Source organism: Cotesia typhae, unplaced genomic scaffold (genome assembly GCF_013202065.1).
Source record: "Cotesia typhae breed Kobodo isofemale line unplaced genomic scaffold, CoteBio_Ctyphae contig_35, whole genome shotgun sequence".
Lineage (NCBI taxonomy): Eukaryota > Metazoa > Arthropoda > Insecta > Hymenoptera > Braconidae > Cotesia > Cotesia typhae.
In genome coordinates, this window is record NW_027423743.1 from 381,984 (window position 1) to 392,726 (window position 10,743).

General features: G+C 32.6%; 1 non-coding gene across 1 annotated transcript; it reads left to right on the top strand.

Annotated features, from left to right (window-relative positions):
• Nucleotides 1-3,339: 3,339 nt before the first annotated feature.
• Nucleotides 3,340-3,494, top strand: LOC141526592 (5.8S ribosomal RNA). Its single transcript, XR_012479055.1, has one exon. It is a non-coding gene; the product is annotated as a 5.8S ribosomal RNA (ribosomal RNA).
• Nucleotides 3,495-10,743: the final 7,249 nt, after the last annotated feature.

Consider the following 10,743-nt stretch of genomic DNA (forward strand, 5'->3'; position numbering starts at 1 on the left):
ACATGCAGCTTCCGGACACGTCCTGTAGGAGGTGTAGACAACATCCGGAGACGCTTATGCACCTTTTGTCGGCGTGTCCAGTGCTGGCGAGAGGTGCATATATCCAGCGTCACAATGCTGCCCTGAGAGTACTGTACTACTATCTTCGTCATTGCTACGGTATTGACGTGACACCAGTGCTGCCTTATTTGCCAGGAGATATTCCCCAGGTTGTTGAGAATGACAGTTGCAAAATTTATTGGAACATGCCATTTGCAACAACCCGGCGGATAGATCACAACAAACCTGATATTGTGCTCTTCGACAAGGCCACTCGTGACATTTATGTCATTGAGTTCTCGGCCCCGGCTGAATACAACATCTCAGCCAAAGAAGAGCACAAAAGACAAATATATCAGGATCTCCTGTTTGAAATTGGCAAACTTTACCCAGGTTACCGTGTCAAGCTTGTCGTCCTGATTGTTGGCGTCCTAGGAGGGATGAAACAGTCTTTTGTATCCTCACTTGCCAAAGTTCCAGCTTGCTCATCAAAAGCTGAGTTCTTGGCAGTTAGGATGCAGAAGGCTGTTTTACTTGGTTCTCTCCGTCTCTTAAGGGAAATGACTTTGGCCTGCTGTGATCACTAACCGCCTTGTTGTGCGGAGTGGTCCAGCAGTAACGGATGGAGCTCAGGCTGGGCCCTCGGAGAATCGGACTCCGGGGATAACCCCCCTGAGCATTTAATAACAAAATAATAATAATAATAATAATTACTTACCGATTTTATTGTGGTTCAATTTTAAATTATCCTCTAAATAATTAGTTAGCTCCATTTAATAAAAAACTTTAACTAACACACTTTATTGTCACTGTGGTAACCGTGACACTACCCAAACGCTCTCTGAAATTCGGCTCCTCTTTTGGCTACCAACCTATTTCATAATTTTAAATCATAATTGATCATGTTGTCGCCATTTACTATAATTGTATTGAACTACCAAGATAAAATTCAAAAGTCTGGGCAAAAGAAACCTGTGTGAATGGATGCCTGTGTAAACGATCTTCTGCGCTAACGGATGCCTGGGTAAGAGAAACTCTGGGTAAATAAATGTCTGGGTAAACGATGTACTGTATTTCAGAAATCTGGGTAAGCGCAATTCTGGTAAAATTATTCTGTCCAATGTTAGATCTGGGTAATCGGATTGTGGGCTACTGATGTCTACCCATCGGGATCATCAATATCAGGGCTCTGAGCAGTCGGGATTGGTATCATCGGAATTTGAGGCAATTGGGGTTCTAATTAATTTAAATTCTGGGTCATCGAGATCTATAATATCGGGATTCTGGGCAATCGGGATCTGTGTCATCGGAATTTAGGGTAATCGGAATTCTATCCCATCGAAAATTCATATCATCGATAATATGAGTGATCGGATTGTGGGATATTCAAATCTGGGCAATTGGGATCTACTCCATCGACAGTGTAGCCAATTCACTTGTGGGCGATAGAGGTCTACCCGACGAAAAATAACGATACGGGACTCATCCGAGGCCCCGTAATCGGAATGAATACACTTTAAATCCTTTAATGAGGATCCATTGGAGGGCAAATCTGGTGCCAGCAGCCGCGGTGATTCCAGCTGCAATAGCGTATATGAAAGTTGTTGCGGTTAAAAAGATCGTAGTTGAATTTGTGTTTCATACTATTGGTTCATCGCTTCGAGGTGTTAACTGGTACGTTATGAAACGTCCTACCGGTGAATTTAGCTGTTAAAGGCTATATCCAACTAATCCTATTGCGGTGATCTTAATTGAGTGTCGAGGTAGGCCGGTACGTTTACTTTGAACAAATTAGAGTGCTTAAAGCAGGCTTATTTCGCCTGAATACTGTGCGCATGGAATAATAGAATAGGACCTCAGTTCTATTTTGTTGGTTTTCGGAATACTGAGGTAATGATTAATAGGGACAGATGGGGGCATTCGTATTGCGACGTTAGAGGTGAAATTCTTAGATCGCCGCAAGACGAACAGAAGCGAAAGCATTTATCAAAAATGTTTTCATTAATCAAGAACGAAAGTTAGAGGTTCGAAGACGATCAGATACCGCCCTAGTTCTAACCATAAACGATACCAGCTAGCGATCCGCCGATATTCCTCCAATGACTCGGCGGGCAGCTTCCGGGAAACCAAAGCTTTTGGGTTCCGGGAGAAGTATGGTTGCAAAGCTGAAACTTAAAGGAATTGACGGAAGGACACCACCAGTAGTGGAGCCTGCGGCTTAATTTGACTCAACACGGGAAATCTCACCAGGCCCGGACACCGGAAGGATTGACAGATTGATAGCTCTTTCTTGATTCGGTGGGTGGTGGTGCATGGCCGTTCTTAGTTGGTGGAGCGATTTGTCTGGTTAATTCCGATAAAGAACGAGACTCTAGCCTGCTAAATAGGCGTAATTTGGTATCTTGAAGGCCCTTGGTTTTCGGATCAAGTGGTTTGTACTACCGACGTACAATATTATCTTCTTAGAGGGACAGGCGGCTTCTAGCCGCACGAGATTGAGCAATAACAGGTCTGTGATGCCCTTAGATGTTCTGGGCCGCACGCACGCTACACTGAAGGAATCAACGTGTCTTCCCTGGCCGAAAGGTCCGGGTAACCCGCTGAACCTCCTTCGTGCTAGGGATTGGGGCTTGAAATTATTCCCCATGAACGAGGAATTCCGAGTAAGCACGAGTCATAAGCTCGTGTTGATTACGTCGCTGCCCTTTGTACACACCGCCCCTCGCTACTACCGATTGAATGATTTAGTGAGGTCTTCGGACTGATGCGCAGCAATGTTTCGGCATTGCCGATGTTGTTAGAAAGATGACCAAACTTGATTATTTGGAGGAAGTAAAAGTCGTAACAAGGTTTCCGTAGGTGAACCTGCGGAAGGATCATTAACGTATTAATTATAATAACAAATTTTGTTATAATACGATGATATTATATATTATTTAAAAATGCGAAAGTATATTAAAAATCTTACAATTATGTGGATTATATTACAAAGTTGCTTTGTGCTTTTGATTATATTTAGACTTATAATTCATGGTAACCTATCGAAGAATACTATACATAGTAGTCAAAGACTGTGTTGTGTATTATTTCAAGATTAATTCAAGGTTTTTAAATGAATACTCGCCATGAATTTATTGATTATATTTACAAAGCTTCATTGCCATATATATCTTTTGATGTATAGATGGCGATTTTACTTTGATTATATTATATTTTGAATCAAAGTAAAAGACATTTTGTCATTTAATAAAATTACGTAACATGTATAACAAAGAAAATTATAAATTTTCTAAAGATGATTATCCTGAACGGTGGATCACTTGGCTCGTCAATCGATGAAGAACGCAGCTAATTGCGCGTCAACTTGTGAACTGCAGGACACATGAACCTCGACATTTCGAACGCACATTGCGGTTCACGGATCCAATTCCCGGACCACACTTGGCTGAGGGTCGTTTATTATATAAAAACTGCTTACAATTACTTGTAATTGTACAAGCGATGAATGTGTATAAACTTTAAATGAATGTTTTTCATTGTCTCTAAATTTTGATTATATAAATAAGATGTGACCCAGATGTCGGAAAAAGGGTCTAGAGCGCGGAAGAAGGGACTGAGTCGGAGAGAGAGGGCCGATGGCTAGTACGAGACTGCTGAGGAGTAGGGCGCGGAAGAAGGGACCAGGAGGGGAACAACGGCAGCTACCTACTCTTCATTACTCATGTTTGCCTGATACTTCGACGGGCGTATTTTCTTGCTAAATTATTATTTAACATTGTAAATAATTCATTTCCTTTATTTAAGTTGTTGTTTACGAGTGCAGTATTATTATTTTAATTATTATCACTATTGAAAAATATTATTCACTAACGACGTGTGGAAATATTAGTTATTTAATTTAGTTTTGATTATAAATATTCAGAAATATATTTTTTTTGTTAGTTAATATCGTTTGTTCAAAACAATAAATGTTTAATAGTTTAGTTACCAATTTTGAATAGCTAGATGAGTTAATAATTAGTTAATCATGAAAGTATTAGTTTGTCTACGATGATTATTATTTGTGATTATATTTTTTTTTTGTTTAAAAATTTATTGAAAGAAAATTAATGTTGGAAACAAATTATTGTAAATTTCCAATTTATAAATTATTCTAAGTTCTAAGCCGAATTTAGTATGGACAATGTCATTTTAAATTTGTAACAGGGTAAAATTACCCTTAATCGATAAGTCACCGGATATCGATAATTATTCGACATAGCACTGGCGCGTCTCGATCTTCGGGCCTAAAGGGAGAATAGGAGGGGGTGAGTTTGGGTTAAAATAGGTGAGCCGTGCATAGGAAAAGGAAGAAGGAGTGTGACTGCCAGACTGAATGCCACGAAAATCAAAAAGGACCCTTCCCGAGAGTAGTGACGAGACGAAGGAAGCCAACTACAACTAGGACTTCATTCTCAACGAGTGAGTTAGATCATCGTTTTGTTCGTCAAGGTATCAATTATTACTCTGTGGGAAAGAAGTGGACCGCGGTTTATCCAATACCCAGTTACTTCTCCTAATTATTTATCAATTGGATCATTAATCGACGAAAATTTTATTAATAAATTAATTGTGGTACATTTGCTAGTTTGGATTTAGTGATTTTCATGGGGGCTTATACCCGAAAATCTCTCAATCGACCTAGCGGGAAAATTTAATAACTAAAAATTTATCAATTAATTAATTAACATCCGAAAATTTCGTTAATTTTATTGTTGTAATTTTTATAACAATTAACTTAGTAAAATTGATTAATTTTTGTCATTGGAAAAAAATCGACAAATTTTTATTCGTGGAATTTAGGTCAAGCGTCAGTTTTTGTATCGCAGTAAATTCCAATACCCAAGGTCAAGCAAAACAGCTAGCGAATATTCTAGCAATTAAAATTTGAATATTTCGACTTGTGGCGATTATTTTTAATTGATAAAACTAGTAGAAAATTATTGATAATATTTCATATTAAGAATCAATTATTAAGAATTTTATATAAGAATTAATTGGTGAGAATAATATATAGGGGAAAATTATCGAAATCAATTTATATTGTAAAACTATTTTTATTCATTAATGATATATTTCGTAATTTTGGGGGATTAAGTCCGTGGTTTAATTAAATTAATTTTGATTTTTTGGGAAGTGAGGGCGCCTTGAGTATAATATGAAGTTAAAGTTTATTAATTTTATTTAAAAGATGTTAAGACTAAGTACACGCGTGTAAATTAATAGTTGAAGCTAATGGGTCAGTAGTCTAGTAGTAAGTCAGTAATAGATGACAAGTTTTTCGGTACCTCTCCTTTGATCAGGAGGAGGGGTACCTATAGGTACAGTAACATGAGTATTTAGGAGTAGGGAGTACCGAGTGTAACGAGTGTAAGTAATAGTGGGGCCTTAGAGTAGGCGTAGGTCAAAGTTGTAGATGTGTGAAAACAAGAGTAGAAGGAGTATTTTTTTGAGAATTGGTATAGTTAGAAGGAAGAGAAAGAGATAGCGATAGGAAAAGAGAGAGACAGACGAGTAACAGTGAATTTTAATGACCTGAAGGGCTCGAGGATCTGGTCAGTTGACCCGAGTCCTAATCCTTCAATTGTCACATGAAAGATAATAAAGGAGGAGTATTTACTAGATATTTTACAGATCTACAGATTCGGTAGAATCTGGCGCCAAGTTCCGTTCAAAAATTCCGTTGTAAACGGAGCGCCAGACTACCGAATGTGTTTACCGTAAGCAGAACGATATTTTTAGGTTGTAAAATTTTATTAATTCTACAGAACTTTTTTTTCTCCATTATTACTCTATAATTATACATTATATGTTATATTATCGATATTAATTGATAATGGTAATTGAAAATAATAAATTCTATTTGAAATTAATTAAATTCTCTAGCACAAACTATAGCGACCCAGATTTTTAGATTTTGACTTTTTTCTTATGGAGAAAGTGACATGCCACAGACTAAATAATTCGAGAATGTATGGTAACTCTCTACTAGATGGGAGACAACAGTTAAAAAAAAAAAGTTATGAGCTTGCGTCGATGCTCACTAGGGCTCGTCAATGTTACTCTAACACAAACTGTAGTTAGAAATTTCGAAATCGAAAATAAAAGAAATAGTAACAATCATCAATATTACAAAAACCACGGAAATTTATTTTGCGATTTCATAAAATATAAATATTATGATTGATAATTTGTCTATCAATCTAAACCAAAGGATATACTTGATGGAATTTTATTAATGCTGATTAGTTACTCTACGAGAAATAAAAGTTTAACGTGATTTTATTGTTACAATTGTTTGTGCACTAATTTTCTGCGGCAAAAGTACATAATTTGAATTGAAAATTTTTTCAATCACATAAAATGTTGAAATTTTTTTTTTAAATAAAATCTCTAGAATTTACTATCTATCAACTTTACATATGAATATTTTTAAATTAACTTTTTTTTAAATTAAATATTATTTATTAACTAGAGTCAATATCTACAAGAGCTCACATTGTTTGGGTTTAGTTTCTATGTAATAGTCAGCTGATCATTGCCTAAGTAATTCTGGTCGAGTGTTTTACAGATATAGGTGGCACTGCTATACTGCGACCGAATTGCGCGGATATTCAAAACGACAATATTCTGTACATAATGCTTATATTCATTATGAGTTTGATGAATCGTATTATTTACTAACAACATAATTATGATAATAATAATATGTAATAAAAATGATCATGATAATAATAACAATAAAAATGAAGATAATACTGATAGTTATTATAATGATAAAAATAGATTGATGTTAAAAATAATTGCATTCATAATATTGAACAATACGATTATTTTATTAAATTATTAAGGACTGTGGTATTAAATCCAAATTCACAATTTCCTAAAATACAAAAAATATAAAAAATTTTTTCTACGATTTTATAAAATATAAATATTATGATTGATAATTCAAGTCTATCAATCTCATCCAAAAGATATACGCGACTAATTTTCATGAAATTTTATCGATGCTACTAGTTTCTTTACGGAAAATAAAAGTTTAATTTATTTTTATAATAATTTTATGAACATTTCATATCCGTGGGAAAAGTACAAACTTTAAATTAATAATGTAAAAAAATTTCTTATGAATACAAAAAAATTTACAGAGTAAACTACTAACTAAACTATCTAACAACCTTCTATGTGTATGTTGTTAAACATATTGTTCTAATTTAATTTAATTTATTAACCAGACCAAATAGATAATACGCTAAACATTGTTTGAGTTTTACTTTCTTCGGATATACCAGCTGTTCAGGGTCTCGAGAATTCTCATTAAGCAGTGTGTACATTCTATGATCTTTTGGTCATTTCCTGAACGTGGTATTGTTATTCGATTGAGCGGGTTTCAAATAATCATAATTTTTAGATAATTCGTATTGTAATTATGCGTTTGATGCATTGTCTTATTTACTAGCAACAATATCATAATAATAATAAATGATAATTTAGGAGCTGATTTTTAAAATGGTATCTTTTCATTTTAGATTAATCGAGACACAAAACTGATTATCTCCAATTCTAAATATTTTTATCGAACTTTTTTAATTTTGCTATAAAGTGCTATCGGTTATGAAGCTATAATTTGATTTTGATTTAGAAATCTTCATAATTCTTGAAGTAATAAATATTTAAGAATTCAAAAAACTGCTTTTTTTAAAATATGAAAAGATTCCCTTTTGAAAATCAGCTCCTCAATTGTAATCATATCATAATAACAAATAAAAATAATAATAGTAATTGTTACGTTCTCGTAAATTTTAAATTTATTTAAAGTTTTATAAATCTATTTTAAAAATCATTAAATAATTATTTAAATCATTCAATTATTATTGTAGGATACATTCTGTCTCCAGACTTCCTCTGGAACAGTCAGTCCGAGGACTTAGCAGAGGAGGAATCTCTGCTGGTCCGAGGCTGAACCTGCCAATTCCTTATAAATAAATACTTCGTTTTTAATTGTCAATCGATTAAACTGGGTACTTATTAAAACCTTCAACCAGGGTTGAGAGCGCTTATCAGCGTTTCACCCTGGTTCCTTTACCTCGAGCGCTAGCCAGCGTTCGGGTATCCTATCCAAAAATATCCTAACTATTACCCCCAGGGTAAGAGCGCTTATTAGCTGTTCTCACCCTGGTGAAATTGCCCAGAGCGCTAGCCAGCATTCAGGCACTCTACCCATTATCTACCTGTAGGCAGGTAAAACAAAAGTAAAATATTAAAATATATTTTATTTATAATTTAAAAATGAGAATTATTAAATTATGTATATTTAAAAAGTACTTCACGGATAAATCAGTGACATGACCCACCTGGAGTCTATCGACTTCCTAACGAGGTCAAAATCTGGACATTTAAATAAATTATTTAAATTTAAAAATTAATTACACCCAAAATTTGGGAACGCAACAGTGGTGCTGTGACCAGGATGTCATGGTGAATTCGCGAAGTGACTATTAAAAATTGACAAAAGTGACTTTCAATATAAATTTATCGAATTTTTCAAATTTCATTTTAATTAAAAAGTGTTGCTACGGACCATTATTCTGTAAAAATTAAACTGTTTCGCGTAATATCGTGATTCAGTGATGTCATCGATGTTTATGAAGTTAAGTTTAACTTAATATAATAAAAACAGTGATGATACAACTTAAAAATATTTTAATTCTAAACTTCTAATAAATTACTGTGAATTATTAAATCAAAATAAGTCAAACAAAGAGTTGCTATGGAATATTTTATTATTTGATATAATTAAATTGTGATTTTCATGCTGCAGTTGATAAATTACTTCAATGAAGTTTTTGGAGTTAATTTAAACAGTAATGAAAATTTAAAAATGATCAGTATGTTGCTACGGACTATTGATTTTATATAAATCAAGTTTTTTGTTTGATGTATGATACAGTGATGTTAATCAAATGTTTTTTGCTTGTGGAGTGATCATCATTATTATGCACCAAATCTACGTGCAGATCGCCTCAAAAAAACTGGGAACTCACTGGACACAAATTAATGTAAGATTATTCTAATTATATTTTCACGGAAGTAATTTTCTTAACGTCGGAAGATGGAGGTCCGTTTTCGAAGATTGATTCCGGCAACGAACTTGAAAACTCTATCAATGAGAATCGTTACTGCGAATTCCGAAATAAGAAAAAAAAAAAAAAAAAAAATTTTAATCACGATTTTTCGTGTAATTTCGCGATTTTATGTGACATGAGAGTTTTAATTTTAATGTATAATTACTCCAAGATATTATAAAAATTATGTCATATTTCATGACAAATAATATTAAAATTATTGCTACGGATAATTATCACGCGGATTGTAAATCTTTAGTATGATATTATTTTGTCTGAATTGTAAATTATTAAATATTAATTATTAATATTTTTAATAGTTTAAATCGTTTCAAAATAATTTTGAATTAGATTTTCTTAAATTAATCTTAACAGTAAATTCTTATAGAAATTATACTGTGATATAAAAATTTTAAATTTATTGAGTAATAAGTAAATAATTTGAATTAATTAATTTTCTGTTTTGATTCGTCGAATTATTATTTAACATGGAGAAAAATATTCTTCATAAATTGTTCATTGCACGAAAATCAGCGATGAAATTCTCTTACATTATAAAATTGATACTTAAATTTCAAGTATCTAATTCAGTTTTTTTAAATTAATTTATAACGAATTATTTGCTTAAATAATTTCTAAACGTATAATCGATATCCTAGAGTGTTCATTGTTATTGATAATGATCAGGAAACATGATTGAATTCATTGTTGATAGGAAAAACCTGTGTCAGTAGAATAATTATTATGTAGCTAATCGGTAGAGGTTTGATATCCTAGAATAGCTATTAATACTTATAATAGTCAGGATACAAGCCTCAAATTCATTGTAGATCGATAAAAATATCTATCTCAATAAGATTAAAATTTTGAGACCCTAGAATAGTCATTATTATTGTTAATGATCAGGATCCATGTCTCATTTACATTGTAGGTGGCAAAAAGTGCCTATCTCAATAGATTAAATTTTCTAATCCTAGAGTAATCATTATTATTATTAATGATCAGGATAAATGACTTGAATTCATTGTAGATCTATCCCAGTAGATTAATCGAGTCAATAAAAGTTTATATTAAATTAAAAAAAAAAAATTTATAATTCAATTACGCCAGTAAAATTATAAAATTTTACTGTTCCGAATGTTTATTCTATAAGTAATTAGTTGTGATTTTATACTTTTCAAAATTTTCTAATTATCTTTAACGTAATTGTTAATTTAAATTTGTTTTCATCAAAATGATTTCGAAATTTTATAAAAGACAAGGTAATTGAAAATTCAATGTTTAATTTAATAATGAAATTATTCTAACGTCAAGTTTAGAATCTCATAATATTTTCGAGTTAAGTACTTTCTGATAAAATAATCTATCAGAAATGAAATTTTGGGTTCAAAGTTCCCAATTTGAAATTTGGCGTTCATATTAACTAAAAATAATTAAAGTTTTTCAAATTTGTTCTCAATCTAATAAAAATTGAGTTACGTAATTTTGAATTGAAATATGATAAACAATAACAACTGTCAAGATTTCTTTAATAAAT